This window comes from Clarias gariepinus, chromosome 23 (genome assembly GCF_024256425.1).
Source record: "Clarias gariepinus isolate MV-2021 ecotype Netherlands chromosome 23, CGAR_prim_01v2, whole genome shotgun sequence".
Lineage (NCBI taxonomy): Eukaryota > Metazoa > Chordata > Actinopteri > Siluriformes > Clariidae > Clarias > Clarias gariepinus.
Genome location: NC_071122.1, coordinates 8,211,851 through 8,227,674, shown reverse-complemented (window position 1 = coordinate 8,227,674; position 15,824 = coordinate 8,211,851). Strand labels below are relative to the sequence as shown.

General features: G+C 41.1%; 1 pseudogene; it reads left to right on the top strand.

The window, feature by feature from the left end:
• The first annotated feature begins 934 nt into the window (after positions 1 to 934).
• On the top strand, positions 935 to 14,906 carry LOC128510917 (arylacetamide deacetylase-like 4; annotated as a pseudogene).
• Positions 14,907 to 15,824: the final 918 nt, after the last annotated feature.

Sequence of the window (15,824 nt, the reverse complement as noted above, 5' to 3'; positions counted from 1 at the left end):
CCTGAGACGTTTCAGGACGCCGAACATCTAACATCCCCCCATCTAGCCTAAGTTTCAAAACTTGTGCCCCTTTCAGAGAAACTGGGCAGTGTGGAAGCTGCTGTCAAGTATATCTTCTTGGGTTCAAAGAACTGTAGAGAGAGGCTACAAAAATGTGTCTCTTGACACAAGAATTGCAGACTTTGTGGAAAAAGGGGCCATAGAACATGTTTACCTGCCAGACAGACAGTCAGGCTATTACAGTCTGCTCACTCTCAGAAGCTCTCTCTCAGGAGCTAGCGCTTCGACCGCTTCTGACTTTGGGTCCCACTCTAGATCCTCTTGTTGTTGCAAGATGCCAACGACAGACGCTTCCCTCATGGGTTGGGGCGCAGTCTTAGACAGCCGTCCAGCCCAAGGGATCTGGAGAAGGTCATCATCTTGCATGGCACATCAATTGCCTCAAAATGATGGCTTTATTTCAGGCTCTGGAATATTTCCTCCAGCAGTTGAGAGGCTACCATGTAATAGTGGGGGTGGACAACACTACGGTAGTCTCTTACATAAATCGGCAGGGCGGACTGCGTTCGCGCCGCTTGAACAAGTTAGCGCAGCAGATTATGCTTTAGGCACAAGACAAGTTCCTGTCCCTCAGGGCGAGTTACATTCCGGGGCATATGACTGTGGGAGCAGACTTGCTGTCCAGACAAGCTGTGACACATGGGGAAAAATTTCCCCTTTACTACTCTGACTCCTCCAGCTTCCCTGGGTCTGGACGCTATGGCCCACATGTAGCCCAGACTGTGTCTTTACGTATTTTCTCCGATAGCTCTGCAATAGGACCTGGAGTCCTAGCGAAGATCCGGCAACAGGGGATTTGCCTCTTATTGATAGCGCCCCGTTGGCCAACCAGAGTGTGGTTCTCAGATCTAATATATTTTCTCAACGACCCACCATGGGCGTTCCAGTCAGGAGGGATCTTCTGTCTCAGGCGCAGGGGGGAAATATTTTATTCCAGGCCCAAGCTCTGGAACCTTCATGTCTGGCCCCTGAGGGGGACCAACTAAGAGATGTTGGTCTTCCAGCCAATGTAACAGAAACTATTCTAAGTACTAGGGCTCCCTCTACTAGAAGAACTTGTGCCATCAGATGGAATGGTTTTGAAAGGTGGTGTATGGCAAACCATGTAGACCCAGTCCACTGCCAGATTGTTTCAGTGCTAGAGTTTTCGCAGGAGAACCTGTCTTCGGGCATATGTTCTAGCACTCTTAGAACGTATGTGGCCGTCATTTCGGCTTGCCATGTTCTGATTGATGGGATTTCTGTAGGAAAGCACCCTTTAGTTGCCCGCTTTGTTCGTGAAGCTAAACGGTTGAGGTTGCCCACCAGAGTTACAGTCCCTTCATGGGACTTAGCTATTGTGCTAAATGGTGTGGTTGATGCCCCTTTCAAACCACTAGAGTCAGCGCCTGTTAGGTCTCTGACCCTTAAGATGGTTTTTCCAATGGCCATTACTTCTCTGAAGAGAATTGGTTATTTGCAGGCTCTGTCAGTCTCACCATCCTGCCTAGACTTTGCCCCTGGGCTGGTCAAAGGTATTCAGCACCCTCACCCGAATTATCTTCCAAAAGTTCCATTCTCGACCATGCATCCACTTGTTCTCAAAGCCTTCTGTCCTCTGCCATTTACTGCTACTACTTACTGTGTCCAGTACGTGCTCTGCAGATTTTACGTCCACCGCACTAGCCAGTGGTGTGATCCGGAGCAGCTTTTTTTATATGCTATGGGGGCCGTAACCGGGGGGCGCCTGCCACTATACAAACTATGTCACATTGGACGCGGAATGCTATTTACCTCTAGGAGTTAGGGCCCATTTAACGAGGAGGCTTGCATCGTCAATGGCTTTGGCAAGTGGTGTCTCCTTGCAGTAAGTGTGTGATGAGGCAGGTTGATCCTCTCTGCACACATTTGTCAGATTTTATAGTTTGGATGTCAATGCTACTCCGGGCTCACGGGTCTTCGAGTCAGCATCCCAGAGTCAGGTCTAGACCTCTTTGATTGTGCGCACACGCTACAGAATGCTGGGGGTCCAGACACTTTCAGTGCCGCGGTGTAAGTATTCTCATTCCCAATAGCGTTTTTACGCAGCATCGAGTGTAGATTTTGAAAGGGAACATCTTGGGTTACTTGACTGTAACCCTGTTCGCTGAAAAAATGGGAACGAGATGCTGCGCTCCAATGCTGCACTGTAGGCGTGACTGGACGTCCTTTCAGTCAAAATTGACCTAAGAATGTTTCCGGTTCATGCCTATTTATAACCTCCAGGTGCACATAATTAAATGACGTCACCTGACTGAGGTTATATAAGCCAAACTTGGCGTGTTTGACACACATGCTTCAACAACCGGTTGAGCAAAGAGCGTTCTAAATAAAGTTTTTACGCAGCATCTCATTCCCGCTTTTTCTGGGATCAGGGTTGCAGTCAAGTAACCCCAGACGTATCTCGCCATCAGAGAATGGATGTAAGGCTAAGTATTCCAAATAACTTTCCACAAAACTAATGGGGTCTTCTCCCTCAGTACCACCAAACCTGGGAAATCTAGCTTTACAGGGGCCTTAAAGGTAGACGTGTGTGCGCAGCTATTGGAAAAGGGAGGATGAGGACCCTGGCCAAGGAAAAGGAGTGGACGTAGCGACTGGTTGTGAACCCATCATGGCCTTTAACTGTGAGTCCCGCCTCTTCATGCACTTTAACATGGAATGGCCTATGTTGTTCAACTGATCCTCACACTGCTTTTTTTACTGACTGACAAAGTTGCTGTATCTCTATCTGGACACTATCCAGTTTGTGCTGGTTTATTAACATATCAGTGTTGCGGTTGCATTGCAGTTCACCCACCTGATCTAACAGCTCATCCATTTGCTGGGTGAGTCTGTTTCCTAGAACCCTCTTCTTTATTGGTGCCCAGATAGTGGCAGCTAAGGGTGTTGTTGAGCTCTTGAATGGGCTCATGTCTGGTCACGAAACAGCCTGCTGTGAAGTCGTGAGCTACCAACCCTTCCCCAGCTCGTGCGTCGGACTTGGCCATAATTTGCCCTAATTTAATTAAAAAAACGTGTTTGATTAATCAAACCCTTAAATAAGTGAACTTTGGAGTGCAGAATGGCAAAAGAGACACATACAATATATAATAAAAGGAAACTCTGATGGCCCAACATTGGGCGCCACTGTAACAAACTACCTACCTGTACTGTTACTGGAACAATAACTTGCCGTTAGCAGAAAAGGGAAAGGACCAACAGAGATACCAAGTATACAATTGAAGTACAATAATTATGCTTTACACCATTCACACTCTGCCCCACATACCATATTTACATACATAGTATGTTATTTAGTTGAGACAAGTCTTTTCTCTTTTCAACAAAGTCCATAAATTAATAAACAATACAGAGGGCGTCCCGCTCCACTCCTGACGTCCTCATAGCGCGGATGTCCCTTTAATGGAAGCGTGGTGGATGCCGAAGGTCCCGCGTGCACATCCCAAACACAATTCTGCAAAAAAACAACAACAACAACAAAAAAAAAAAACAGACTTGGACAATTCCACTAATTGTCATTTACAGACCTCCAGGGCCGTACTCTGTCTACAGAAACGACTAGGTTTGAGAGGAAATCTGCAAATTCACTAAGAAATTCAAAGTGTTAATTGCTGGAGATTTTATTATTCATTTTGAGAATCCAGTGTGTAGTACTGTAGGACAACTCATAAAGCAGGTCACACTTTAGATTTAATAATATTATTCGGATTAAGTATAAGAAATTTTTTTACAATTCCACTATCTGAATTTATCTCAGATCACTATCTTGTCTCAATTCAAGTGTCACAATAATAATGTACGCACAGCGCCGCGCTACCGTATGAAACGTACATTCACATCAACTACCAAACAGAGTTTTATCAGTAATGTCTCAGAGTTCCCAACTTCGATTAGATCTGACCCCACAGAACTCGATCAGGCGACTGAATATTTAGAGTCGACATTTCGCTATACCTTAGATAATGTAGCTCCAGTTAAAAGAAAAATTATTAGAGATAAGAAACTTGCTCCCTGGTATAACGATCACATGTGCACTTTAAAACAGACCGCTCGGAAATTAGAACGTAAATGGCATCAAACTAAATTGTTAGTATTTTAAATAGCATGGAAGGAGAGCATCCTGAACTATAGAAAAGCTCTTAGTGTAGCTAGATGAACATTTCTCTCCACTCTTATAGAAAATAAAAAAAATAATCCTAGATTTTTATTTAATGCTGTAGCCAAATTAACCAGAAATAAAACCACTGAAGCAGACATTTCCATGACAACATCATGCAATAGTGAGGACTTCATGAACTTTTTTAATAATAAAATTGTGAATATTAGGCATAAAATTGAGGTTTTGAAACCGAACAATGTAATTGATGCAGATGTTAATCTAGCCATGTCAGATCAGAACCTAGAATACTTTACTCCCCTTAAAGAGAATGAACTAATTTTACTCATCTCTTTTGCAAATTTATCAACCTGTATATTAGATCCTGTACCGACACATTTTCTTTAACAGATAGTACCAGCAATAACAGAAACCCTGTTGAGAATAATTCATTCTTCACTCAGCATTAAATTAGCAGTTATCAAACCAATAATTAAGAAACCTGACCTCGACCCCTGTCAGCTGTCCAATTACAGGCCAATATCAAACCTCCCCTTTTTCTCTAAGATTCTGGAAAGGATAGTAGCGGAGCAGCTATGCTCATATCTACATAGAAATGGCATACATGAACTGTATCAGTCAGGATTTAGGCCTCATCACAGCACAGAGACAGCACTCGTTAAAGTAGTAAATGACCTCCTATTGGCCTCTGATCAGGGTTGTGTAACTATGCTTGTATTACTCGACCTCAGTGCAGCTTTTGACACCATTGATCACGCTATTCTTTTTCACAGATTAGAAAATGTAGTAGGAATTAAGGGTACCACCCTCTCCTAGGTCAGATCCTATCTGACCCATCGTTATCAGTATGTAGACTTAAATGGTGATTATTCTGAATGTTCTCTAGTGGAGTTTGGTGTTCCGCAGGGTTCAGTTTTAGGTCCACTGCTTTTTTCCCTTTACATGCTTCCTCTGGGCAACATAATCCGTAAGCATGGTATTAGTTTTCATTGTTATGCTGACGACACACAGTTATGTCTCAGCAAAACCTGATGAGGAAAAAACAGCTTACTAAAGTTGAGAAATGTGTGCAGGACATAAGAAATTGGATGCCAATTAACTTCCTTCTGCTTAATCCGGATAAGACAGAAGATCTAGTCATAGGGCCGCATACAGCTAGGAGTAAAATTTTAGATTACACCGTAACTTTGGATGGCCTTTCTGTTCCATCAAGTGCAACAGTGAGAGACCTTCGTGTGATTATAGATTCCAGCCTTTCATTTGAAGCTCATGTAGATAATATAACCAGGATAGCATTCTTTTACCTCAGAAATATTGCCAAGATGAGAAATATATTGTCGCTAAACGATGCAGAAAAACTAGTTCATGCTTTTATCACCTCTAGGTTGGACTATTGTAATGCCTTACTGTCTGGTTGTTTAGCTAGATGCATAAGTAAGCTTCAGCTAGTCCAGAATGCAGCAGCGAGAGTCCTCACTAGAACCAGAAGATATGAGCACATCACCCCTATCTTATATTCACTGCATTGGCTTCCTGTGAAATTTCGCATTGATTTTAAAATACTGCTCTTGACATATAAAGCATTAAATGGTCTCGCGCCGCAGTACCTGAGCGAACTGCTAGTGTCTTACGAACCGCCACGCCTACTTCGATTAAAGGATGCAGGCTGCTTGTCAGTACAGCGTATTACGAAAAATACAGCCGGGGGCAGAGCTTTTTCTTACAAAGCCCCAAAATTATGGAATAGTCTGCCAAATAGTGTTCGAGACTCAAACACAGTCTCAGTGTTTAAGTCCAGGCTAAAAACCTATTTATTTAGCCAAGCATTTTTATAAATAGATTTGCCTTAGGTAAAGGAGCAGATCTGGGGGACTCATGGACGTAGAGTATTATGGTGAACTGGTATGTTTAGATGCTGTCTTCCTCACTCTCATTGATCACTTAGGTTTGCTGACGGTGAGGTGATTGTTTGCTTTACATCTCAGGAAGCCCTCATGTTTGTGTTTCCTTCTGGCTCTCCCTTTTACTTATGCTGTCATAGTTAGTCCTGCCGAAGTCTCTGCTTGCACTCTACAGTTAATATACATTCACATTATACATTGTGTGACTGTGACCATACCTAACTGCCATCTCTCCTCTTCTTCTTTTTCTCCCCCTTTCTCTTTCCTCTCTCCCCCTGTCTCCCCCTTTTTCTCTCTCTGTCGAGCTACACATGTCGTTCCTGAGCTGCCAGTGATCCAGACTCCCTCTGCCCTCCAGACCTGTCTGACCCATCCTTGTGCCCAGCTTCTGGTTGAAGATCTCGTCACATGAATGCCCTGTGTGTCTCTTTGGGATGCATCTGGTGTCTGGGGATGATTCTCTCTACCTAGAAGATGGTTCTGGCCTCGACTGGTGTTGGCAACTGTTTCTCTGGGGACTTGACAGTTCGATAGTTTAGGACTGGAACTTCCTACAAGTCTACCTGGGTCTTCAATAACTACCTGGACTCCATATTAACATCAATTAACATCAGTTATTATAGCTGAACTGCCTGCCACCTAACACAATGTACTGCAGATCATTTACTGCTTTGTTTCACCCAAATGAGGATGGGTTCCCTGTTGAGTCTGGTTCTTCTGAAGGTTTCTTCCTATTACCATCTCAGGGTTTTTACTTGCCATTGTCCCCCTCGGCTTGCTCACCAGGGACAAACTGACCATTTTGATTCATATACCTTCACATTTCATACAAACTTAAATAATTCTTTTGATTGTGTAAAGCTGCTTTGCGGCAATGACAATTGCTAAAAGCGCTATACAAATAAAATTTTATTGAATTGAATTGATTTAATCCCCTTCTCACCCCTTCTGCTTAAGTGGTTGTCTTTCATCAGTTTCATCAGGGTGTTACTGCCATCTACAGATCAAGAATAAAAAGACACTTTGTTCTTTCTTCTTTAACTCTAATGATAAGAATAATTTAAAAAAGAAATTGCAAACATAGCTTAGATATTAAAGCTTTTACTTATTTTTTGCCTTTATTAAGTTATAGGAGTTATATACTGTGCATAATTACATACAATCTGAGGCTCTTATAACCTGTTAAAAAAACATCCCCTAGTTTTGGTCAACTTGTGCTTACTGTAGCCTCAGATTTATGTTCTTGTCTGATTGACCATGTATGAAAATGTCAAATCTCTTGAATAAAGCTCATATAAAAAATGTTCCTCATTTTGTCCTAACCGTACACAGGGTGTTGCAATAAAGTTGCAACATAGAAGCAACCTTAAGCTAAAAGTGCACTGTTAGTGCTAAAAACACTCCATGCAAAAAGCTGCTTCAATAGTCCTTGAAATTGGTTATTTACCCTGCAGGTCATTTGGAGAACATCTGGCACTGGTGGGATAGTGCAAGACTCAAGATATCATTAACGCAGTGTAAATCAGAAAGGTGTTTGAGCTGTTGAATGCTTCACCTCGGTGCAGTCATGTACATTAATCCGATTAATGTTTTTTGAGATAATGAATGCTGAAATTCCTTCAGGACTTAGTAATGGTGAAAGACTTCACCTTGTGCACTGTTTTATGGTGGGCATAGCAGTTGTGGTGAGTGTGTACATTGTGATTTGCTAATGGTTCTTACATTTCCATCATCATAAGTTCATGAAAATTGTATGTAATGCATATTTTCTACAGTATATAGTCGTTACATTACAATAGTTGGTTGTATACCAGGTTTGTATTTGTGCTTAATATACATTCTGAAAGAAAATAAAGTAGGATGATTATTTCATTGTTCCAATTTAAAACAAATCGAGCATCCATTATTAAATTTATAACCTGTAAACTTTTAAATATTAATGTTGATCACATTTGGTAATCTTGATATTATACCGGTCAGATGCACTGAATAAAATGAAACAGATTAATGTGTAATCACACTGAAACAGGTCAAGGTTCAAACCATGTCCAGTATTTATTCTTTGATCTGTTTGCTAAAATTTAGAGGAAAACTTAGAGTAATACCACTGTAATGCTTTTACTATTCCATAAATTACTTTGAATGGATTAGAAACATGTCTATATCTTTTCCCTCATTAGATACAGTGGAACCTCGGATTACGAGTAACGCGGTTTACGAGTGTTTCGCAAGACGAGCAACAATTTTTAATAATTTTTTAATTGAAAAACGAGCATTGTCTTAGTTTGCGAGCACCGAGTATCATGTTTCATGCATGCGCTTCTTGTTTTAACAACGAGCGTTACATCATCACAAGTGAGCCAACGGTTTTTCTCTCTCTTTCAGCAGAATTGTAGGTAATTGCCTCTCCTGCTGCGTGAATACACACACACGTGTGTGTGTGTGTGTGTGATGTGCGTGCGCGCGCACGCACACATTAACGGAGAGACCATTTTTAAAACCTTTTAAAAATTAGCAAGGAACATTCCTAGTCACACTCACGTGAGCGCATACTAACAGGATCACTGCTGTAAGTAAAACCACAACAAAAAAAAATTAAACAGCTCCTCACCTTTGAAAACAATCGCAACAGAGAGAAGTTTGTGTGTTTATTTGGCAACCTGAGAGAAGGGGAGCTGTAAAGCCGAGACCTATCGTCTCCCCTGCTGGGTCTTAGTGCCTGCAGTGTTTTTGAGTGTGCGTGTGTGTGTTTGTGTCTGTGTAAGGCAAAGAGTTTGTGTGTTTGTTTGGCAACCTGAGAGAAGGGGGCTGTAAACGCGAGCGAGCCCCCCTTCAGCCCCTTTTCTCTCAGTTCCGCTTCCGGAACGAATTAAGCTCGTAATCCGAGGTTTCACTGTATGCCCTTCGATATAAACAAAACTGAATTACGCTAAAACAAAAAAGCAAACAACAAAAAACTGAATTTCATACAAAAAAAGGGAAAAAGTAGAAAAATGATTCAACAATAAGCAGCATTCCTAATAATGTACACTTTTAAAGTGCTAAATTATGACATCAAATGTTGATCTTTCATTAGGTGCAGTATGTTGACATTGAATTATTTTTTATTATATACAGTTAACAAAGTATGCTAAGTACTTAGATAATGTGGTTGAAAACCCCCAATAAATTAAACTAGTTTATCATATTCCTGTTTCTTTCCCCCTTAACATGTATGTTGTAAAATCATCCTGCTTTGGAAAAAAAGTGAGTGTATATTAATTTCTGACTGCAGCTGAAGCTAATTAAAATTAACTCCTGCACCGGCCCAGCTATTTTTTACGTTTTAGCTAAATAACACATTTGCAGTTGGCTAATGCTAGCAATTCTAGCTAAAATGCTAGTGTTTTGGGGTCAATGTGATCCATGCTATAGGTGACAGATGAAGTGGTAACTGACAAATGATTCATAGTATTTGAAACTTTTAAAATTTCATTCCCATATACTGTATATAACTGTGATGGTCATGTGGAATTCCTGATGGAATCCCCGGCCATGTCTTTAAATCATACGCGGCTCAGCTGGCTGGAGTGTTCATGAACATTTTCAACCTCTCCCCCTCTCTGTCTGTAGTCCCAGCCTGCTTCCAAATGGCCACCATCGTCCCTGTACCTAAATCCTCCACCATCACATCCCTGAACGACTGGCGACCAGGCCATAGCCCTGACTCTACATACTACCCTCACCTACATGGAGAAGAGAGATACGTATGTGAGAATGCTGCTTGTAGAATATAGCTCAGCATTCAACACCATCGTTCCCTCGAAGCTGAACAGAAAACTGATTGAGCAGCTCTCTCTGTAGCTGGATCCTTAACTTCCTGTCCGACAAACGCCAGATGGTCAGACTGGGCAGTATCAGCTCATCCTCCGTCATAATAAACACTGGTGCTCGACAGGGGTGTGTATTAAGCACTCTACACATACGACTGCACGGCCACTAGCAGCTCCAACATTGTTGTGAAGTCTGCGGACAATGGAACTGTGGTGGGTCTTATCACCAACGGTGATGAGACGGCATACAGCGAGGAGGTCAGTGCCCTGACACATTGGTGCCAGGAGAATTATCTCTCCCTCAATGTCGGAAAGACCAAAGAGCTGATAGTGGACATTCCCCCATCACCATTAACAGCGCTGCTGTGGAGAGAGTGAGCAGCGTCCATTTCCTGGGTGTTCATATATCAGAGGATCTTACATGGTCAGTTCATACTGACAAAACAGTAAAAAAGGCGCAGCAGCGACTCTTTTATCTCAGGAGACTGAAGAGATTGGCATGAGCCCCCGCATCCTCAGGACCTTCTACCGCTGTGCCGTCGACAGCATCCTCACTGGATCCATCACAACCCGGTACAGCAACCTTCCGTCAGGCAGGAGGTACAGCTTTATCTGGTCCCGAACCAGCAGGCTGAGGGACAGCTTCTTCCATCAGGCCATCAGACTGCTGAAAACTGACCAATAAGTCTTCATAGACACTACACTGTGTAGCATGTAGCACACAACAGTAACCCACATGTGCCGTGCCCGGAGGTGGTTTTCTGTATGGGCCAATTGTCTCAGAAGATAGGAATGGCTACTGGAGAGAGGAAATGATTCTACCGGCGATTGAATAATAACCCAGTAAATTTCTGACTTATATAAAAATTTATAAAAGATAAAACAAATTTACTTCTGTGGTTTGTTAATTTAAATAGTCACAATTAAACAGTTAGTTAGCAATATTAAAAAATCAGGACAGCATTCACAAAACAACTTCCACATAACAGCTCACACTTTTCACTCAAAGGGATAAAGAAAAGGTCTCAAAACAATAGTGTGTCATCTTTTGCCTTGCTCAATCAATTCGCAATAATAAACCTCTAAACAAAATATTGCATTAAATAACTCAAATTTGCAAAAGAAACAAAGTTCGTGAATAAAATGATATAGTTCAAAGAGTCGACACCCGTTCAAATGAGAAAAAATTATTCAGTTCAAAGAGTCGACACTCGTTCAAATCAGAAAATATGATTCAGTTCAAAGAGTCAATGCCTGTTCAAATCAGAAAAAATGATTCAGTTCAAAGAGTCAACGCCTGTTCTTCTTTGTCCTTCGGCTGTTCCCTTTCAGGGGTCGCCACAGCAAATCATCTGCCTCCACCTAACCCTATACTCTGCCTCCTCTTCTCTCACACCAACTAACTTCATGTCCTCTCTCACTGCATCCATAAATCTCCTCTTTGGTCTTCTTCTAGACCTCCTGCCTGGCAGTTCAAACCTCAGCATCCTTCTACCGATATATTCACAATCTCTCCTCTGAACATGTACAAACCACCTCAATCTGGCCTCTCTGACTTTATCTCCAAAACATCTAACATGGGTTGTCCCTCTGATGAACTCATTCTTGATCCTATCCATCCTTGTCACTCCCAAGGAGAACCTCAACATCTTCAGCTCTGCTACCTCCAACTTTGCCTCCTGTCTTTTCTTCAGTGCCACTGTCTCTAAGCCGTAGAGCATCGCTGGTCTCACCACTGTCCTGTACACCTTTCCTTTCATTTCCTTTAAATCAGAAAAGGATAGTCTCTCCGCTCCTGAAAAAACAGTCAAGTCCGAGGTATCAAAAAAAAGGGGTCTTTTGAATCCAAGCAAGAAAATTGGAAATTTCCTACCAGTTGGTGGTCGTAAAGCACATTTCAAAGGTCCGTGGGCGGCTCGATATTTGCGCGCGTGCAATTCACATATGATTCCTCGCCATGGAATTACATCCAGCACAAAGTGTACACGCAAGTTTGAAAGTTTCACTTTCCAAGCATACTCAATCACTCTTCACTTTAAAACAAAAGTTTAACATTTCTCGCTAAAAACCCAATGTTTAACACGAGTTACTGGAGAAATGCTCCATGCTACTCTCTTGTGTATATCCCCTCTCTCTCTTTCCAAAAGCATGCGTGACCTCTCTAGGCGGGGCTTACGAATGCCCTGCTACCATTGGCCCTTGGGAATGCCTATCACTGCATGAGGCATGCGATTGGGTGAATCTTTTCCTCTTTTTCCCCCCTATTTCTTAGCTTCCTTCAACTCTTAATATGATTCTAACCCCTTCACTGACTACCTGGGTTAACCGGGTTACAACTGTCACTTTCTAGTCACTAAGACACTTTATGCACTCCATACTGCACATAATTGCCTTTTGCACAACATTTATTGCGGACATTCTTTATACAATTTTTAAATAAGTAGACACTCTCACAAACGTGTGTGTATGTGTATATACTGTACGTACATGTATGCATATGTGTAGATATATGTATATAAATGTGTATATATATGTATATAAATGTGTATATATACATGTATATTGTACATATATATATATATATATATATATATATATATATATATACACTTGTATTCACATTTATTTGTATTCATTTCTTTTTTTTTTTACACTGGCACAATATTAATACTACTGTTTTATTCATATGAATATTTATTTACGTGCATATTTATTCTTATAATTGTACACCACTATTGCTTGTGTAGCTTGCACAAAAGAATTTCACTCACATGAACTGTACCAGTGTACCAGTAACGTGATGTGACAATAAAAGTGATTTGATTTGTCTACATTTTTTTTTTACCATATTATATGATAACATTAGTTAGATAACCACAGATAAGACCACAGTTTTTAAAAATGTTTAGGTAAAACTGTAATTCATAGCACAACTTTCATATGTTCATATGTGCCTGCCCTCAAGTCCTATTTACACTGTGGAATAAAAAAAAAAAAAAAAAAAAATATATATATATATATATATATTTATTTATTTTTTTTTTTTCTGATAAATGTTGTGTCAGGGTCGAATCCTGGAGCGCCTGGGTTTGTGTCATGAAGTGCATTTTACTCGATGGTGTAGGGATCGCGCAATTGGCTGTCAACGCCCCCCTCCTGCCAGGCTCCGCATTAAAGACTCGACCTTTTCTGGAGTGCCAGTGAGGATCTATGAGCCCACAGCTGTCTCACAGGACAAAAGATGAGGACTCCTGTATTATCATGGAGGAGGATGGGTTTTTGGCAGCATCAGTAAGACACACAGCTTGTTTGTTTGTTTTATTTGTTGTCTAAGTAGTCAGTAATGTCGCATTTTCTCCAAACTTTTTTAGAATTGTATGATGAAGTTTGCCAGCACATTGCAAAAAAGACTGATACTGTGGTCGTGTCTGTGGGGTAAGAAACAAAAATGTGTACGTGTTATTTAAAGTTAATCGTTTTGTGATATATATTTAACTAGTGTAAGTACTCTTCCTGATGGGTAATGGGTTTGTATAAATGGTTAAAAAGTTGAAGCTAAAAATAAGCTGATCATCTTTAATTAAATTTAGTGATATTCTTTCAGGTTGAAGGCCAAGTAGATGTCTCCCTGTCTTTCTGTACAGCAGAACTTTCTGCCTAATTTATTAATACAAAGAAATAAAATGCTGTAAAGTTGAATATATTATGGCTTGTTCACGCTAAGTTATACTTAGTATGTGGTCGGCCAAATACACTCCTATTTCAGTAAATCAAAGAGTGATCACAGATAAGAAGTCAAAAGATAATAATAAATAAAGATTAAGTTTTGCCTCTAGCACACTGAAATTCATTTATACCACTATAACGCTGTTATTTTAGCAGTTTCAGGTCCTCCAATGTAAAAAACGTATTATATAGAGCGAATTCTGACCAATGTACAGACAAAACCTTTTTTCATTTCTATAGATAATCATATATTGTGGTATATGTATATCTTAAATATTTTTTTATTCATTTGTTGAGAAAGTATAATAAGGCATTGTGTTTTTGTTATCCTGACAGTTACAGACTCGCTCCTGAGCACCGGTTTCCTGCAGAACTAGATGACTGTGAACTCACTACGCGTCATTTCCTGTCTGTGGCGGCTGAGTTCAATGTGGACCCGTTCCGTGTGGCACTGGGAGGAGACAGTGCAGGCGGTAATCTGGCAGAGGCTGGCTACAAGCCCAGATGGGCAGCTGCCATCGCCCTGTGGCCTCGTCCTCATTTACCCACCACTGCAGATGGCTGACTTTAACCTGCCCTCTTATCGGCAGTACCACGCCGTGCCTGTAGTGTCCCGCGCTCGTGCAGTTTTCTACTTCCTTCAGTACTTAAATGGTGACATGTCTGTGTGCCAGGATGTGCTGGAGGGCAGACATATTCCTGCCGAGTTAAAACTGCACTACAGCAAGTGGCTCGACCCCTCAAACCTCCCACCGGAATTCCAAGATGATGGGAAGCAGGTGTTGGCAACCCACGATGGTGAAGTGCATCACATAGTTAAAGATGGTCTTAAGCCAGGCATTTCACCTTTACTGGCTAAGGATGAAGTTCTCCGTCTCACGCCACCCACTTTTATCCTAACCTGTCAGTATGATGTGGTGAGGGATGATGGGATTCTGTTCAGACAGAGGCTACAGGACCTGGGAGTCAAGGTCACATGGCATCACGTCCCTGATGGCTTCCATGGCATTATGAGCTTCTTCGGGAACGGCATTCTGACCTTTCCTGCTGGAGTAAGGGCCATGGAGCAAATAGTCAGCTATGTAAAAACGCTCTAAGTCTTGTAAACCTTTTTTTTTTTGCACTGAGTCTGTATTGATTGACACAAGACTTTTAGTATGTTGTCAATAATAGTTTATAGTTTGGTCAGGCTTCTTGGTGGTGTAGAGTACAGGGTGGAGTTGAGTATTGTGCAAAAAGCACATTTGTATAAAAGCACATAACAATGATATTAACACACATTGCATCATACAAGGCAATAAAGTATTCACATATAAAAGATCTCTATCTCTTTTTTTGTGAAGCACCGAAACTCTGAACAGAGACTTGTTTAAATCCTTCTGGACCTCCTGATGTAATGTCGACAATACTTTAACAATCACGGAATTGTGTTCCAACAAAGCAAAAATAAAATACAGAGAGTAGTTAAAAACAAAAGTTATATCATAATTAACTTAAACATTTTAAAGCCAAAATCTACTTTGGTACGCGTCTGTCCTTTCATTTCACCACAAAATAGGCCTTAGCATCTTGTTGTGAAACCAATGGAGCAAACATAAGGTGAAGGTATATCCTGGTATCAAAGGCAAAGGCACAGCCAGTTGATGGTCAAACACTCTGCCTTTTTACGCACAGTATTTAATAATTTGCACTGAAAGCTTGTAACTAATATTCAGCATAAAGCCCCTAGCCTCTCTGTGTGCAAAACAAAGGGGGAAAAGATCAGGAGTCTATAAGACTAGCCCAGTGTAAAACTTTTACCTAAATAAAAGCTTAAGCAGCATATGATATTCGTGGCCATATGACAGATTCTTTCCATGAGATGATGGAATGTCACCAGGGCTCAAAAAGCCTGTTTTTTACAGGATATTGGGGTCTAGGGCACCTGTAGAATTTTGCTATCAGGTCAAGAGAGTACCGAATTGCACTTTTCAGAATACTGTATAATGACACACTCAGAGGCTTGTACCCAATCTAGCAATTCAAACTGGGAGAACACTGTGCAGGCTTTGGTAAACCTCTCGTACTGAGAATAATAATGTCTCAAGCCATTTATTAAGGATCTATCCATATCCCAATTACTAGCAGCCTTATGTACTGTATAAACTTACTTATATCTTTAAGGGGTCAATTAAACAAAAGTAATGT